At 40.2% G+C, this 19,796-nt stretch overlaps 1 protein-coding gene across 15 annotated transcripts in view; it reads right to left on the bottom strand.

Annotated features, from left to right (window-relative positions):
- Positions 1-19,796, bottom strand: part of CACNB2 (calcium voltage-gated channel auxiliary subunit beta 2) — a 417,779-nt gene that overhangs the window by 52,196 nt on the left and 345,787 nt on the right. The gene's annotated exons all lie outside the window — the stretch shown is intronic.

Below are 19,796 nucleotides of genomic sequence, written 5' to 3'. Positions count from 1 at the left end.
AGGTTTGAGAAGGGAGAAAAGCATGTAACAGTCATTAAAGAGTACAGAAAATTAAATGGACTAAGGAAGTATGGTAAGATTGCCTGGTAGTATTAAAGACTCACTTGAGACTCAAGGTCATGGATTTATAGTAAGCTAGCCATGCTATGCTAGAATATATTATATCAGACACATGATGGCATATAAAACAGACTCATGGACACAGACATAAGTAGTGACCAGAGGGAGGCAGGTGGTGAGGAGGGGAGTAAAGAGGGGCAAATATACGGTAATGGGAAATTGTTTGACTTTGGGTGATGTATGGCACACAACACAATCAACAGTTCAAATGCTATAGAGGCCTGACCTGTGGTGGCGCAGTGGATAAAGGATCAACCTGGAACGCTGGCATCACTGTTTCGAAATCCTGGGCTTGCCTGGTCAAGACACATATGGAAGTTGATGCTTCCTGTTCCTCCCCCCCCATTTCTCTCCCTCTCTCTCCCTCATCTCTAAAATGAATAAAATCTTTTTTAAAATGCTACAGAGATGTTATCTGAAACCTATGTATTCTTATTGACCAATGTCACCTCATTAAATTTAATTTCTCATTAATTAATTAATTAATTGACCCCTGATGCTAAGCAGGATGCTGGGGGCTTCTTGCAGCCAGCACCCAGTGTTAGGAAAACATGAAAATGAAAAAAAAAAAAAAAAAAGCAAAACAACCTCTGTGTTCACTCTGCTGAAATGAACATTTTACTACTCCCATAAGAAATTCCCTTTTTTTTTCCAAGATTTTATTTACTGACTTTAGAAAGAGAAAAGAGAGTTAAGGGGGAGGAGCGAGAACCATCATTTATAGTAGTTGCTTCTAGTATGTGCCTTGACCGGGCATGTCTGGGGTTTCAAACCAGCGACTTCAGCATTCCAGGTCGACATTTTATCCACTGTGCCACCACAGGTCAGGTGTAAGACAACTTTTTGGTTGAGTAGATAAAATTCCTAGTGCTCAATTTTCAGGTTGTTGTACTGTGTACAAATTTTTTTAGAATCAGGTGGTCTAGAAAAGCATATACTATTACTCCTGCTTTAAGTTTAATTAATGTCTTTTAAAGTCATTATCAGACAGCGGTAGAGCGTCGGCCTAGCGTGCGGAGGACCCGGGTTCGATTTCCGGCCAGGGCACACAGGAGAAGCACCCATTTGCTTCTCCACCCCTCCGCCGCGCCTTCCTCTCTGTCTCTCTCTTCCCCTCCCGCAGCCAAGGCTCCATTGGAGCAAAGATGGCCCGGGCGCTGGGGATGGCTCTGTGGCCTCTGCCTCAGGCGCTAGAGTGGCTCTGGTCGCAACATGGCGATGCCCAGGATGGGCAGAGCATCGCCCCCTGGTGGGCAGAGCGTCGCCCCATGGTGGGCGTGCCGGGTGGATCCCGGTCGGGCGCATGCGGGAGTCTGTCTGACTGTCTCTCCCTGTTTCCAGCTTTAGAAAAATGGAAAAAAAAAAAAAAAAAAGAAAAAAAAAAGTCATTATCAGAAAATACATGTTTGTTTTGCCTGGTTTTGAAAAAGGTCCCTGTTATATCTAGTGTCTTTTAAAAATACGAGTGTGTTTGCCAATAAAAGAACCTGCTTCAAAAAGTTATAAAATGTGTTCATTAAAGTATCAATCCAAAGAAGGCTGATTACTCACTTTTGGTATCCCTGAAAGTTAAGGTTTTTGGAAATTGGGAGTTCTAATTCAGTCAAAAAGGAACGGTATGGTTTTATTAATAAAATAAAAAAGAACTTGCCCGTCAGAGTAATGGCGGAGTAGGAAGCGATACCGATAAATCTCCCCCAAAACTCAACAAGATCTTCAACCAGAAACAGAAAAACCTATACTTGGAGCCTCCAGATGATTCGCAATACACCCGAAGGTATGGTCGAGTGAAAAATTGGCTAAATATATAACCAAACACTGAAGGAAATAAGGAGTAAGAAATGCTCCGCCTTCCTCACTAACCTAAACAGGGCGGCTTTCTCTGGTAACTGTGAATATAGAAACTGAGGCGGGCAAAGGGGGTGAATAGATCCAGGCCGCGGCACAAACGGCCGAACCAGGCTGTGGCACGGAGATCCAAGCCGAGGAAAAACTGATCCTGTGGCAACCCGGGCAATACAAGTTAACACTCGCGCCAAACCCAAACAAAGAAAGACAAGCGGGGCAGCCATTTTACCCGTTCTCCTGGTCTGTGCGCAGTTAGTGGGCGAAAGATTTCTTCCTAAGCCCTGGGAGTGGGTGCCCGTGTTACCCCACAGAGAGGCAGAGTCAGAGGCCTTTCTGTGGGCCGAAAGCAGAATCTCTGGGCAGCCCCAGTGCCCTGGGAAAACCGTGCACAGGAGGGAGCGAGAACTAATTCCAACGGTGGAAATTTTCCGTGCTGGTGGGGGTTTCACTCAGAGGGAAACGCGGCCGGCCTCATATCCTGGTCTGCGCGCGCAGATAGTGAATGAGAGATTCCTCCGAGTGCCTCGGCAGTGCGCGCCCGTGTTATCGCACAGAGGGGCAGAGTCAGGGGCCTTTGTGTGGGCCAAAGCAGAATCTCGGGCCGCCCCCGCGCCTTGCAAAAGCCGCGCACGGGGACGGAGCGAGAGCCAATTCCAATGCTGCAACTTTTCCATGAGGTTGGGGGTTTCACTCAGAGTGTGAGACTCCTGGCCGGATATCCTGGTCTGCGCGCGCAGATAGCGAGTTTCCTCCAAGCGCCCCAGAAGTGGGCGCCCGCCTGTGTTACCGGACAGAGTGGCAGAGCCAGAGGTCTTTGAGTGGGCGGAAAGCCTGCCTGATTATGCTAGCAGCTCTGACTGACTGAGCCTTACCCAGAGCCCTGTGCTGAGTGGAAATAGAGTGGGGAGTTGCCAGCTCTTTGAGCCTCTCACTATCCAGGCAGAGGCAGCAGCAACCCCATAGCTGGATTATCAGGCTACTAATTGAGGAAGGAAAGACTAGGAGAAAGGCTCCAGGAACACGGACTCTCTCACTGTCGGAGCCTATAAATGCTAATGAGCCTCGACTGCCAACGAGACTAAAGCACAATACATGACATTGCCATAGAGACTTATCAACTGCAAACCTCTACCTGAGCATGCCAAAGGGGCAGAACCCGGGGCACAGAGTCACCGACCAGGAAGAGGGAGAGAAAAGAAAAAGCAAGAAGATAACCTCTCAAAATCAAGAATAATCTGCAGACTTTATAACCTATCCCATTTTATTATATTTGTTTGTTTGTTTCTCTTATATTCATTCTTGATACTTTTTTTCCTCCTCCAATTTGGCCGATTAACTCTCTGCCGGTCTTACTCTCTCCTCTCCTTGAACTACACTACCCATAAGTGTTACATCTCCCATTATCTTTTCTCTCCTCTTCCTTTCTCTCTATGAGGGTTGCACTCCAAAACCCGTTTAACTCTCTCTCTCTCTCTCCTTTCTTTTTTCTTCTTTTAGTGGTTCCCTCTTTTTTTCTCTCTCTTTCTTTTCTTCCTCTATATTAGTTTCTTCCTTTCTCCTTTACATCTCCTCTCATTCAAACCTCAATAACAAACAAATTATCTTATCTGGGACTCAAACTTATGTTTATGACATTTTGGGGGGTTTTTACTTCACCTTTTTAACTCACTAGCAGTGCTCCCATCCCTGGCTCTCCATTTTATTTAGTTCTTATTCCACTAAATACAATAGTAATTTTTTAATTTGTCCCCCCATTTTTCTGTTTTCCTCTTATTCTTCTCATCATAACTCTTAGACAACCAACACCTAAAAGCAAATCATTTTATTCTTGACCCAAATTTTTTCCTTATTTGCTTTTTGTGGGTCCATACCCCCCCTTTTTCTTTTCTTTTCTTTTTTTTTTTGCCCCTTTATTACTTTTCCCCAATTCAGGCCCTCCATTACAGGCATTGTTTGTTATAATTCACAGTTCACCACAAGATTTTCTCAAGAAAGAGGGGAGAGGAGAGGAAAGGAAAAAAGGAGGGGGGGGAATAATTTCCTTTTTTAAAAATTTTTATTTTATTTTATTTTTCTTAATTTCATTATTAATTTTTTTTTTAAAAAAAGAACTCTTTTAGATTTATTTTTTTATTTTTTTAAACTTTTTATTCTTTATTAAATCTCATTAATACTATCAACAAAACCACCCTCAGATGCCATTAAGGAAGAGAAAATCGAATATCATGGATACAAAAGAAAGAGAGGTAACACAGCTAGATGAGGAAAAATCTATGGAGAAAAAAATTAATATATTGGAAACCTTGGAGCTAAATGACAGAGAATTCAAGATAGAAATCCTAAAAATCCTCCGAGATATACAAGAAAACACAGAAAGGCAATTTAGGGAGCTCAGAAAACAACTCAATGAACACAAAGAATATATGTCCAAGGAAATTGAAACTATAAAAACAAATCAAACAGAGATGAAAAACTCAATTCACGAGCTGAAAAACGAAGTAACAAGCTTAGCTAATAGAACAGGTCAGATAGAAGAGAGGATTAGTGAAATAGAAGACAAGCAATAGAAGAGGCACAACAGAGAGAAGAAGAAAGAGACTCAAAAATTAAAAAAAATGAGATAGCCCTACAAGAATTATCTGACTCCATCAAAAAGAATAACATAAGAATAATAGGTATATCAGAAGGAGAAGAGAGAGAAAATGGAATGGAGAACATACTGAAACAAATAATAGATGAGAATTTCCCAAGCCTGTGGAAAGAACTAAAGCCTCAAGTTCAAGAAGCAAACAGAACTCCGAGTTTTCTTAACCCCAACAAACCTACTCCAAGGCATATCATAATGAAATTGACACAAACCAACAGCAAAGAAAAAATTCTCAAGGCAGCCAGGGAAAAGAAGAATACAACATATAAAGGAAGGCCCATTAGATTATTATCAGATTTCTCAGCAGAAACTCTACAAGGTAGAAGAGAGTGGACCCCAATATTTAAAGTCCTGAAAGAGAGGAACTTTCAGCCACGAATACTATACCCATCAAAGCTATCCTTCAAATATGAAGGAGAAATAAAAACATTCACAGATACAGAAAAGATGAGGGAATTTATCATCAGAAAACCCCCACTCCAGGAATTACTAAAGGGGGTTCTCCAATCAGATACAAAGTACAAAAAAAAACAGAGCCAGAAGTAAAAGCTCCAAGAAGAACACAATAAAACCAAATTTAAACGGTGACAACAACAAAAAGAAAGAGGGGGAGAAGATGGAGATTAACAGTAGCAAAGGACGATGGAGTGCAAAAGTACTCACAAAATAGTTCGCTACAATGAACAGGGTAGGGACCCTTTTCATTACTCAAAGGTAACCACCGTTGAAAAAACCACCACAGAAGCACATGAGATAAAAAAGATAGCAACAGAGGAAAGATGTATGGAATACAACCAAATAAAAACAAAAGATAGAAAAACGAAAGAGAAAGATCAAACAAGACACAAAACTAACAGAAAGCAATCTATAAAATGGCAATAGGGAACTCACAAGTATCAATAATTACACTAAATGTAAATGGATTAAACTCACCAATAAAAAGGCACAGAGTAGCAGAATGGATTAAAAAAGAAAATCCAACTGTATGCTGCCTACAGGAAACTCATCTAAGTAACAAGGATAAAAACAAATTCAAAGTGAAAGGCTGGAAAACAATACTCCAAGCGAATAACATCCAAAAAAAGCAGGTGTAGCAATACTCATATCGGATAATGCTGACTATAAGATAGGAAAAGTACTCAGAGACAAAAATGGCCATTTCATAATGGCTAAGGGGACACTGAATCAAGAAGACATAACAATTCTTAATATATAGGCACCAAACCAAGGAGCACCAAAATATATAAGACAGCTACTTTTTGATCTTAAAACAAAAACTGACAAAAACACAATCATACTTGGATTCCTCAATACACCGCTGACGGCTCTAGATCAGTCATCCAAACAGAGAATCAACAAAGACATAGTGGCCTTAAACAAAACACTAGAGCACCTGGATATGATAGACATCTACAGGACATTTCATCCCAAAGTGACTGAGTATACATTTTTCTCCAGTGTACATGGATCATTCTCAAGAATTGACCATACGTTGGGCCACAAAAACAACATCAGCAAATTCAGAAAAATCGAAGTTGTACCAAGCATATTTTCTGATCATAAAGCCTTGAAACTAGAATTCAACTGCAAAAAAGAGGAAAAAAATCCCACAAAAATGTGGAAACTAAACAACATACTTTTAAAAAATGAATGGGTCAAAGAAGAAATAAGTGCAGAGATCAAAAGATATATACAGACTAATGAAAATGACAATACGACATATCAGAATCTATGGGATGCAGCAAAAGCAGTGATAAGAGGGAAGTTCATATCACTTTAGGCATATATGAACAAACAAGAGAGAGCCCAAGTGAACCACTTAACTTCCCCCCTTAAGGAACTAGAAAAAGAAGAACAAAAAAAACCCAAAACCAGCCGAAGAAAGGGAGATAATAAAAATCAGAGCAGAAATAAATGAATTAGAGAACAGAAAAACTATAGAAAAAATTAATGGAACAAGGAGCTGGTTCTTTGAAAGATCAACAAAATTGACAAACCCTTGGCAAGACTTACCAAGGAAAAAAGAGAAAGAACTCATAAACAAAATCCAAAATGTAAGAGGAGAAATCACCACGGACACCATAGATATACAAAGAATTATTGTAGAATACTATGAAAAACTTTATGCTACTAAATTCAACAACCTAGAAGAAATGGATAAATTCCTAGAACAATACAACCTTCCTAGACTGAGTCAAGAAGAAACAGAAAGCCTAAACAGACTTTAGTAGAGAAGAAATAGAAAAAACCATTAAAAACCTCCCCAAAAATAAAAGTCCAGGCCCTGAAAGCTATACCAGCGAATTTTATCAAACATTCAAAGAAGACTTGGTTCCTATTCTACTCAAAGTCTTCCAAAAAATTGAAGAAGAAGCAATACTTCCAAACACATTTTATGAGGCCAACATAACCCTCATACCAAAACCTGGCAAGGATGGCACAAAGAAAGAAAACTACAGACCAATATCTCTAATGAATACAGATGCTAAAATACTAAACAAAATACTGGCAAACCGAATACAACAACATATTAAAAAAATAATACATCATGATCAAGTGGGATTCATCCCAGAATCTCAAGGATGGTTCAACATACGCAAAACGGTTAACGTAATACACCATATCAACAAAACAAAGAACAAAAACCACATGATCTTATCAATAGATGCAGAAAAGGCTTTTCATAAAATACAACACAATTTTATGTTTAAGACTCTCAACAAAATGGGTATAGAAGGAAAATATCTCAACATGATAAAGGCCATATATGATAAACCATCAGCCAACATCATATTAAACGGCATAAAACTGAGGACTTTCTACCTTAAATCAGGAACAAGACAGGGTTGTCCACTCTCTCCACTCTTATTTAACGTGGTGCTAGAAGTTCTGGCCAGAGCAATCAGACAAGACAAAGAAATAAAAGGCATCCATATCGGAAAAGAAGTAAAGGTATCACTTTTTGCTGATGATATGATCCTATACATCGAAAAACCGAAGGACTCCACAAAAAGATTATTAGAAACAATAAACCAATACAGTAAGGTCGCAGGATACAAAATTAACATACAAAAGTCCATAGCCTTTCTATATGCCAACAATGAAATATTAGAAAACGAACTCAAAAAAATAATCCCCTTTACAATTGCAAAAAAAAAAATAAAATACCTAGGAATAAACATAACAAAGAATGTAAAGGACCTTTATAATGAAAATTACAAAGCATTGTTAAGGGAAATCGAAAAAGATACAATGAGATGGAAAAATATTCCTTGTTCTTGGATAGGAAGAATAAATATAATCAAAATGGCCATATTACCCAAAGCAATATACAAATTTAATGCAATTCCCATCAAAATTCCTATGAGATTTTTTAAAGAAATGGAACAAAAAATCATCAGATTTATATGGAACTATAAAAAACCCCGAATAGCCAAAACAATCCTAAGGAAAAAGAATGAAGCTGGGGGCATTACAATAACTGACTTTAAACTACATTATAGGGCCACAATAATCAAAACAGCATGGTATTGGCAGAAAAATAGACACTCAGACCAATGGAACAGAATAGAAAGTCCAGAAATAAAACCACATATATATGGTCAAATAATCTTTGATAAAGGGGCTAACAACACACAATGGAGAAAAGAAAGCCTCTTCAACAAATGGTGTTGGGAAAACTGGAAAGCCACATGCAAAAGAATGAAACTCGACTACAGCCTGTCCCCGTGTACTAAAATTAATTCAAAATGGATCAAAGACCTAAATATAAGACCTGAAACAATAAAGTACATAGAAGAAGACATAGGTACTAAAATCATGGACCTGGGTTTTAAAGAACATTTTATGAACTTGACTCCAATGGCAAGGGAAGTGAAGGCAAAGATAAATGAATGGGACTACATCAGAATAAAAAGCTTTTGCTCAGCAAGAGAAACTGATATAAAAATAAACAGACAGCCAACTAAATGGGAAATGATATTTTCAAACAACAGCTCAGATAAGGGCCTAATATCCAAAATTTACAAAGAACTCATAAAACTCAACAACAAACAAACAAACAATCCAATAAAAAAATGGGAAGAGGACATGAACAGACACTTCTCCCAGGAAGAGATACAAATGGCCAACAGATATATGAAAAGATGCTCAGATTCATTAGTTATTAGAGAAATGCAAATCAAAACTACAATGAGATACCACCTCACCCCTGTTAGATTAGCTATTATCAACAAGACGGGTAATAGCAAATGTTGGAGAGGCTGTGGAGAAAAAGGAACCCTCATTCACTGTTGGTGGGACTGTAAAGTAGTACAACTATTATGGAGGAAAGTATGGTGGTTCCTCAAAAAACTGCAAATAGAACTACCTTATGACCCAGCAATCCCTCTACTGGGTATATACCCCAAAACCTCAGAAACATTGATACGTGAAGACACATGTAGCCCCATGTTCATTGCAGCACTGTTCACAGTGGCCAAGACATGGAAACAACCAAAAAGCCCTTCAATAGAAGACTGGATAAAGAAGATGTGGCACATATACACTATGGAATACTACTCAGCCATAAGAAATGATGACATCAGATCATTTACAGCAAAATGGTGGGAACTTGATAACATTATACGGAGTGAAATAAGTAAATCAGAAAAAAACAATAACTATATGATTCCATACATTGGTGGAACATAAAAACGAGACTAAGAGACATGGACAAGAGTGTGGTGGTTACCAGGGGTGGGGGGAGGGAGGACATGGGAGGGAGGAAGGGAGAGAGTTAGGGGGAGGGGGAGGGGCACAGAGAACTAGATAGAGGGTGGCGGAGGACAATCTGACTTTGGGTGAGGGGTATGCAACATAATTTAATGACAAAATAACCTAGACATGTTTTCTTTGAATATATGTACCCTGATTTATTAATGTCATCCCATTACCATTAATAAAAATTTATTTAAAAAAAAAAAAAGGTTTATATAAATCACAAAATGTTTGTGAAAGTTGCAGAAGGTTTGTGCAGAGGAAAAAAGCAAAAGAGAAATTTTAAACTAATTATGCCTAGTTGATATGCTTAAAATTACATGGGAGGCTTTGCAAAAATATAGCATTTGTATACATATATTTTTATTAAAGTAAATATTCTGGCGAGTCTGTGAAAATCTCCAAGAGTCTATAAAGTTTCTAATATACTTTTGTTTGTAATTCTGATTGTTACCCTAAAATGGTGTTACAAAAACAAATTCTTTCGTCAGTTGTATTATAATCAGGTCTATAACAACCATGTAATTTAATTTTTTCCTTTTGTCATCTAGGGGCAGCCATTGTTTTGGTATAATGCTTTTGTAAATATACTGCTCATGAAAATTAGGAGATATTTCAAAACGAATATGAAGCAATAAAATATCCCCTAATTTTTGTGAGCAGTGTATAATGAGCACCATTACACAGGTAACAGAGTTAAAAGCATAATCCCACACCTGGCTTTAAAGTTACCTTTTCCCATTTTGCTTTTAAATTTCTACAACAGTTCCCCAGAAGTACATATTACAGGATGTGTATTTCTATTCTCTGTATACATTGGGGAACATTTTTACCTACTTCCCTGAATTGTCTTTCAACTAGGTTATAACCCTTTTCATGAGTGGTTATATTTTTATTTGTTTTTTATTCCAGCCTCCAAACATTTACCACAGTGCAGGCTATACATTCATAATTGTTCAAAGACTCAATGAAGAGATTGATTACTTTCTGTTAGAAGAATCAATTATCAGGTGATTATTCAGCACCTGCTCAATAGAAAGTTCGATTATCATAGTTCCAGGGCCCATACCAATCAAATGGCTAAATCAATACAAAAGCAAGGTTGGTCTGATTAGGTTTTTGTTTCATACAATTAATATATATGTATGTAAGTGCTAGTGTACATATATATTTATTAAATTTAATATATTGTAGCTATATTAACTAATAATTAAAACCAAAGGAGTTGCCCTGGCCGATTGGCTCAGAGGTAGAACGTTGGCCTGGCGTGCGGGGGACCCGGGTTCGATTCCCGGCCAGGGCACATAGAAGAAGCGCCCATTTGCTTCTCCACACCCCCCCTCCTTCCTCTCTGTCTCTCTCTTCCCCTCCCGCAGCCAAGGCTCCATTGGAGCAAAGATGGCCCGGGTGCTGGGGATGGCTCCTTGGCCTCTGCCCCAGGCGCTAGAGTGGCTCTGGTCACGGCAGAGCGACACCCCGGAGGGGCAGAGCATCGCCCCCTGGTGGGTAGAGCATTGCCCCTGGTGGGCGTGCCAGGTGGATCCCGGTCGGGCGCATGCGGGAGTCTGTCTGACTGTCTCTCCCCGTTTCCAGCTTCAGAAAAATACAAAAAAAAAACAAAGGAGTTAATGTTTAAAACAAAATTTAAAATCTCATCACCTTAAAAGCCACTGAAATGAGTAACAATCACAGCATAAAGTAAATGGAGCAAACAATACATGGAATAATTTATTCATTGTTTTTGATAGATAATTAAAAAATAGATAAGCTCTAACAAAGTTGTTTTGGGAAGTGAGTAATAATAATCCTTTAAAAAATGCCTGGCCGGTTGGCTCAGTGATAGAGCGTTGTCCTGACGTGCAGAAGTCCCGGGTTCGATTCCTGGCCAGGGCACACAGGAGAGGCGCCCATCTGCTTCTCCACCCCTCCTCCTCTCCTTCCTCTCTGTCTCTCTCTTCCCCTCCCGCAGCGAGGCTCCATTGGAACAAAGATGGCCCGGGTACTGGGGATGGCTCCTTGGCCTCTGCCCCAGGCGCTAGAGTGGCTCTGGTCGCAACAGAGCGAAGCCCCAGAGGGGCAGAGCATCGCCCCCTGGTGGGCAGAGCGTCGCCCCCTGGTGGGCATGCCGGGTGGATCCTGGTCGGGCGCATGCAGGAGTCTGTCTGACTGTCTCTCCCCGTTTCCAGCTTCAGAAAAATACAAAAAAAAAAAAAAAAAAAAAAAAGTGCACACACATTACAAAGCTTAATTGAAATAAGAAAAAAAGCAACATTTATGAGTGCTTAGGTCAAGGTTGTGTTCAAAGGTGCAGAATTGCCATGCAAAGTAAAAAGAGATTAGGATAATACTGACACACAAATCTAACTATCTAGTTAAATGTAGCACAGCCCTTTCCTTCAGTTTACCAGAGAAGGGCTCACTTTTTATCAGGAAAGCTCTCTCCTACCTAAGAGTGTACGGGCTTCTTTGCCCCAAAGGAGCTGTCTTTCCCTGGAGCACCCTCTTCAAAAGGCATCGAAACTCCTCCAGGGTAAGAAACCAATACTGGAGAAAGTGCTCAATTTTATTTATTCTGTGTTGTGAAACACATGTCTCCCTGCCTTAGAGGAAATGTGAAGCGATTTTGAGTTAAGCCAGCATTTTAAGAACACAAGAACTGTTTATTTTTTATTTTAACCACTGATGAGTCTTAACAAGCATGGTAACAGTATTTCTCAGGTTATTTAGATCCCAACAGTGTAATTCAGAAGCAAGTAATTTTTGCTTTAGGCTTGTAAAACAAACAAACAAAAACAAAAACTTTTTTTTTCAGTTGTTGTTATGGACCAAATGTTTGATTTAATGAGGTCTTAGGCTCACCACCCTAATCCAGTGGGATTGGTGTCCTCATAAGAAGAAGAAAGAGACACTGGAGACGTCTCTCTCTCTGGGATTACATAGAAGAAAAGGCATGCAAGGACACGGTGAACGGGGACCATCTGCAAGCCAAGCCAAGCCAAGCCAAGCCAAGCCAAGCCAAGCCAAGCCAAGCGGAAAGGCCTTACTGGAAACTGACCCTGCCAGACCTTGACTGGAGACTTCCCAGCCTCCATAACTCTAAGAAAATCCGTTTCTGTCCTTTACACTAAGCAACCTATGGTATTTTGTCATGGCAGCCTGAGAAGACTAACATAGTTGCCTTAACCAAATCAATATGATGGTTTCTATTTCTAGTAAAAAACACAACTTTAATCTATGTTACTTTGATATCAAAGTCTTTATAACCAAAAATAATTTCTCTATCCAAAATCCCTGTATCCTTTTCAGAGAAAAATGTCAAGTCAATAAAAATCTCCTCTCTTTTTCAACACACATTTACTTAGCATTTATTTTGTTTAAAATACAGCACTGCACAATTCAAAGGTCAGGATGGGGCAGGACACAGGGTTTCCTTCCCTAAACCCGTTGAGACCCTAGTAGAGGAACGTGTGCTACTCCAGACCAAAAAACCTTAGGTAAGGCAGTTGGAAAGTCTGGACACCTGTTCACTCTTTTCTCTCTCTCTCTCTCTCTCTCTCTCTCTCTCTCTCTCTTTCTCTCTTTCTCTCTCTCTGTGTGTGTGTGTGTATGTGTGGTAGTTGCTGCTTCCAACTCCTGAATAACAATCTTATATTTATATTTCCTTTGTTTCTCTTTGCTTATCTGTTATATTTCACCCATTTAGCTGCCTTATTTCTCAGCTAGTTTTCTCCAAAATATAATATTTCTATTTTGTTAAAGAAAAGAATAAAAAGGAAGGCCATCTCAACAGGGACCAGGCGCACCATTCTTTGCCTTAATTCATGAAGTGTGGTCTAGAAATATCCAGAACTTCCCACATGACTGGTTTTACATGTCTACATCAAGGTTCTGCTCAGTACTTTTATTCCTTATGAAGTACAGGAATGAAAGAATTAAGAGGAAGCCTTCTACACTACTGCTTTTCATTTAAACTGTTATAAAAATGTCTACTCTGTACCCATTTAGAAAATTATACACGACAAAGAATTTCTAAAGTAGTTTTTTTTAATTTTAGAAAGGCAGAGAGAGCAAGGGAGATGGAAAGGAAGAGATTGAGAGAGAGAGAAAGAGAGAGAGAAACATTCGTTTGTTGTTCCACTTAGTTGTGCGTTCACTGGCTGCTTCCTGCAGGTGCCCTGTGGACGGATCACACCTGCAGCCTTGGTGTTTCAGAACCACGCTCTACGGACTCAAGCAAACCAGCCAGGGCAGGGCCCCAGAGCAGCTGTCTAAACAAATGCACGGAAAGCCTTTACAGGCTGGCAAACATGGGGAGACATATTATATTTTAATTCTGTAACCTCCACTTTCTTTTCTACTCTACCAGCTGTAGTTTGAGCTAAGTCCAGGGTTCTGGGAATCAAAAGTTACACACATTTGTCTGTGTTTGTTCTGTTACTGTTTATTTCAAACTGAGTGCTTTGTTTTTTATTAAATAGAAAGAAACAAACAGGAGAATGTCTCCAAGACAAAAATCAAATGTCTTAGAAGGGAACAAATTAATGCAGAGAGCTGGAGGTGGCAAGTTCTGAAATGAGATCTCTCTGGAAACTTTTAAAACCTTTGTTACTACCCCTACTTCAGTGTTGCACGGCCTTCCTGAGCAAAGCTTTGTGACTGACTGCCACTATGCTAGAGATGGAAGAACGGCGTCCAAGGGGGTAGACACTCAAGAAAGACAGACATCAGCTGAATGTATGAGAAACCTAATGATGACAAGTGCTGGACACTGGCTGGGTGGTATTTTCACATGTAAAGTGGTTATTTGAACATCAACATAATTGTTTTACTCTGATAGTAACTTGTGCTAAAAGACAAAGTGAGGTATAGACAAACTTGTGCAAAAATTTCAATATTTTATCTGGGCCAACATTGACTCAGATGGCACAGCACCAAACCAAAAGCGGTTAGGAGTGCTCTACCAATGGGAGGTAAGGCAAGGCTTTCTCAGGGAAGGTGCGAAAACAAAGCAAGGAAATGATTTGATTGGCTACAGCCTAAGGGATTGCCTTATTTGGGAATGCCTAGCTGGCTGTTTGTGATTGGTTGTGATATTAAATGTTGTTTTCTGGGATACCAGTGCATTTATAGGAACTGACTCTGGCTTAAGTTCCAGTGTTCTTACATGGATTAGCAAGGTATCGCAGCACCTAGGCCTAATGGTCTCCTTGCTTAGTTATTTTAAAGCTTGTAAATACTCAAAGTGTTTACTGAAGGCATCTGAAATATCTACTCAAGACATCTTCAGTCAAGTCAGGGGACACTTCTAACTTCCCTATGGCCTTCTGTGTATCAAGGTTTCAGAGAAAGTAGTTGGCCATTGGGTGAAATGTAAGAAGTATCAACTTGACTTACTTAGGCCTGTCTATGGCAGTAAAAAGATATGACTTAGCTTGATAAACAGATATTTTTTCAAGTATTATTAGACTGTAATAATTAATACTTGCCTTAATTGATTATTTAAGCCATTGTGCTTAGAAGTGTCTCATTTTGTCCCCATCAAAGCCCTCTGACTATGTCTAGTAAATGAGGATATGGGTGGGATTCAAACCCAAGTCTATTTTGAGTGTAAAAGCACAGGTTCTCTTATAGCCACTGCACTGTCATCACGAAAGACCACAGCCTCTTTTGTAACACTTTCATTTTCATTTATTTCTACTCATTCTCAAATATTCCCAAAATTCCTATTATATGTCTAATAGCTCATGGAAATACTCTAAAGTATACTCTTTTCATAATTTCTAAGTTTTACTGATTCATAGTTATAACTCTTCAAATAATTTAAATTCAGTGTTGCTTCACTATAGCTTTTACATTTGTTGCTGCTATATTTCTCAGTTGAAATTCTTACAAAAAATATACCCAACTTTATTTTCCTCTTAAAACATATAATTACAAAAGTGGAAAATTTGTAAAACTCAGTAAACCAAGAAAAGGATATGTCATCTATTAATCCATTGTCTAGCTAACATTTCATAGATAATATATATATATATACTTTAAAAAATAAAAATATAATTTTGTAACTATTTTACTTCATTTAAAAAGCTATTGCCTGCCTGACCAGGCAGTGGTGCAGTGGAAAGGGTCAGCCTGGGATGCAGGGGACCCAGGTTTGAAACCCTGAGGTCACTGGCTTCAGTGCGGGCTCACCAGCTTGAGTGTGGGGTTGCCATCTTGAGTGCAGGCTTGCCAGCTCGAGCATGGGATTATAGACATGACCCCATGGCTGCTGGCTTGAGCTCAAAGGTCACTGGCTCAGCTGGAGCCCCCCAGTCAAGGCACATATGAGAAATCAGTCCATGAACAACTAAGGTGCTACAACCATGAGTTGATAACTTCTCATCTCTCTCACTTCCTGTCTGCCTGTTCCTGTCTATGTGTCTCTCTTGCTAAAAAAAATAATAAAAATTAAAAAGCTATTGTCTTTCCTAGACATTTTCAATAGCTGTACTTATCTATACCCACTGAATAAATACGTCATATTTAACCAGTTGGATAACTTCTCAGTGCCCCAGAAAGCAGAAACCCAGGCAAAGTATTTATATAGGAGTGGAGTTCCAGGAAAGAGAAGTGAGAGAGAAGAATAAAGCAAAAAAAGAGAGAGAGAAACAATAGGAGGACCCGTTACTGACTTGACTGCCACTAAGTAAGACTGATTGTTAATCCTTCTGGACTAGTCTCTGAGAAGCCATATAAACCATGCCTCACGACAGTCTGTCAGGAGGAGGGTGTCATTTAACCATCATTGGTCAAAAGTGTGCCTCCTGAGTATGACCTTCCTGTACTTCTGGGTATTCAGCATGAAGAACAGGGCCCTAGACCAGGACACCTCGAGGTCAACAGGGAAGAGAAAAAAAATCTAATATTTAAAAAATAAAAGCTAGGCCTGTGGTTGCACAGTGGATAGAGTGTCAGCCTGGAATGCTGAGGTTGCCCAGTCAAGGCACATATGAGAAGCAACAAGCAAGCAATGAACAACTAAACTGAAGAAGCAACTATGAGTTGATACTTCTTGCTCATGCCCCCTCTGTAAAATTAATAAAATCTTTTTTAAAAATTAAAATTAAAAAATAAGACAAAAAATTGATTCTCAAATAATTTGAATACTTTTTTAAAAATCAGGCATGTATAAAAATCAGTGATGGTCTCTTCAAGAAAGTATTATTGAGTAAAAATGTCACTTAGTTCATGTTTGCTTCCACTGTTTGAAAATTATTTAAAATTCTTTTTTTGAAATTATCAACACAATCAAAAGTATATTCTGAATGCCCTTAATATTGGTAGCTCATTTTCCTTTGAGGACAAACTAGTTTTTCTTAAACATCACAGAGTCATTTAAAGCCAAATTTAATAGACAGTGATCAACCCGGAAGATAAACTTTTTAAATTAAAAATACTGCTTGACTCTGAAAGTAATGAGCTATCTTCCTGGTATACTTCCTGTGCTGCTTCAGCGGACAGTTTTAACAAATTGTCAACTCTTTCTCAAAGAAAGTCAGTCTCTACCATGGGTCCCTGGGGGTTTTAGAAATTTTTATGGTGTCTTTTGGATTTTTTATTAAGAACTCCAGAATGCCTGCAGAAATTTTTCACCATAGGTCTGTCAAGAGATGGGATCATAAACTTTCTGGTTGTGTTTATTCTTGGTAGAAAAAAAAATTAGAAAAAGTGTTTAGGCGGAAAAATACTATCTATATTATTCTTTATATTATATAAGTGCCCAAGTAATCATAAATCTTTAAAGTTTTTTTCCTCCAATGTACATCGAAGAATTTGGGAAGAGAAGTAACAACGAAATGATCTAGAATTTACTTTCCTTTTGTGCATCTTGCTTACTTTATTTGAATTCAGGTATGTTAGGGTTCCCGTAATTGTTTAGGCTGGTAAGTAATTTCTGGTGCACCCAGGAAGGGAAAAGCCTTGAAGACAGTTTTGTTCTAATCAGCTCTTTCTCCATGCCCAGATTTATTGAGATATAATTAAATAAAACTGTAAGATATTTAAAGTATACAACATAATAACATGGCACGTGTCTACATCATGGAAAAAATCCCCCCATCAATTTAATTAATGCATCTATCACCTCCCATATTTAACTTAAAAAAAATTGAGTTCTATTCTCTCAGTAAATTCTAACTATCAAATAGAGTCACCAGGTTTTACATTAGATTCTCAGAGCTTACTTTTTTTTTTCTTAAGTGAGAAGCAGGGAGGCAGAGAGACTGACTCCCTCATGCACCTGACCAGGATCCACCCAGCATGTCCACCAGGGGCAATGCTCTGCCCATCTGGGGTGTTGCTCTGCTGCAACTGGAGCCATTCTAGTGCCTGAGGCGGAGACCATGGAGCCATCCTCAGAGCCCAGGCCAACTTTGCTCCAGTGGAGTCTTGGCTGTGGGAGAGGAAGAGAGAGAGAGAAAGGAGAAAGGGGAGAAGCAGATGGGTGCTTCTCCTGTGTGCCCTGGCCGGGAATCGAACCTGACACATCCACATGCCAGGCTGACGCTCTACCGCTGAGCCAACGGGACAGGGCTCAGAGCTTACTTATTTTATAATTAAAAGTTTGTATCCTTTTACCAACTCCTTCTAACAAGGTCCCTCTCCCTCCAAATGGCTCTTTTTAATGGGTGGGCCCACTATGATCTCCAGAATAGCTATTGATAGTACTAGAGTGAACTCTTAATCTCGACCTTTCTATGGACAGTAAAAAGAACTAAGAAAAATGGAACCCCCATTACAGAATGAAAAACGTGTTCAACATTACCTTGTTGCATCATAAGCATTATTATATGTAAGTAAATTGTAAATGGTATATTGCAGGGTTTTATATTAACTGCCACTATTCCTTCCATGGTTGGGCCCCTTGGAAATCTTCTATCCTGTCCCACACAGCACTTTCTTTTCTCACATTTAGGCTCACCAGGTACATGTCAATCTGCCTGGGATGGCAGCTCATGTCTGTCTTTATGTTCCTTTTATTTCTAACAGAATCCTGTTTGCAGTTGTAGCCCATGATCAACCTCACGCAGAACAGCAGCCAGATTTGCATTCCTGCTCTTCCCTCTTGGTGAAGAGGGAAGCGTCCTCAGTGAACCATCTGTGGATGAGGACACAGACAGCACCATCATGGCTCCCGGATGACCTGTTCCCCCTCTCTCGTTCTAACAGCAGAGGACACTTACTACTTACCCATTTCTCACTCTGTGCCAAGTGGCTACACCAATGTGCCATGTATTTTTCACGGTGTACATTTAAAATGTCTTTAACAAGTTTTAGAGAACATATTTGGAAATGTTCTGAAAAAAAAAAAAGAAAATTGCAAAACTCCTAGCACTCCCGACTGTGGGAGAACAAGTCAGCTGCACTGGTGCTCAGGACACACTCTGGGGACTCTGTGGGGCGCAGGGGGCCACTACAGTGGGACCGAGGAGCAGGGGACCACTACAGTGGGACCGAGGCGCCTGGCACACCACCCTGGCCGTGTCCTGGCTGAGGGACCAGTGCCTGGGAGCCTTCCTAAGCCCAGTCCCCATGCCTTAAACAGGGTTTTGTGACTCCCACGTGAGCCAGCAACACATAGAGCCCTCAGCACGTTACTTGGGACAGGGACACCCAAAAAAATGGTAACCGTCAAACCATGAAGTATCAGGGGGTCGTTTCTAACCAATCTTGAGTCCTGCCTGTCCAGTACCCATGGAGAAATAGTAAGATTTGCTTTTGGGGGGTGGGCGGGAAGAAAGTGAAGTATCATTAAGGTGCCACTTGATCCGAACACCAATAATGACTGCTGCACTCATAGCTGGTGTCCGGGCTGAGCACACACCCAACACTGTTCCCACCAGGGGAATGAAGCCAACGGTGGGTTCAGTCTTTCAAAGACAAGTTGGACCTCTCCTGTGCTTCCCGGCTACGAGCCCTGGAGAAAGGCCCTCTTCCCGGGGACTGTGGGCTGTCCCCCATGAGCGCACCAGGAAGGAAAGCCGCCAGCGCAAGCTGGAAGCTCCGCCTCCGTACAGCCGGCCCCCGACGACGCACCCAGTGACTCAGGGCACCTTCCTTCACCAGCCTGACCAAGCACCTGGCGTGGGGCCAGGGAGCGACTCCAGAACCAGAATCCACAGGCCCTGAAAGTACCCTGCTCTCTGTCCCTCGCTCCCCTGTATATGAAGTAACAGGTCTGCAGGTGCCCTTTGGTTCTACCATGGTGTGAGCCTGTGACCTCTGGCAATGCTCAGATTCCCCAAGATTCCCTACCCCACCCACCCTGAGCAAGTCTCATTAGATATATATTTTTAAAAGGCCCTGTTTCTATGTGAGAAATTTCAGAGAAATGTCTTGAAACATAATGGTTCATCATCTTGATGATGAGCGCTGAAAGAAC

This window comes from Saccopteryx leptura, chromosome 5 (genome assembly GCF_036850995.1).
Source record: "Saccopteryx leptura isolate mSacLep1 chromosome 5, mSacLep1_pri_phased_curated, whole genome shotgun sequence".
NCBI lineage: Eukaryota > Metazoa > Chordata > Mammalia > Chiroptera > Emballonuridae > Saccopteryx > Saccopteryx leptura.
This window is presented reverse-complemented; position numbering and strand designations above follow the sequence as displayed.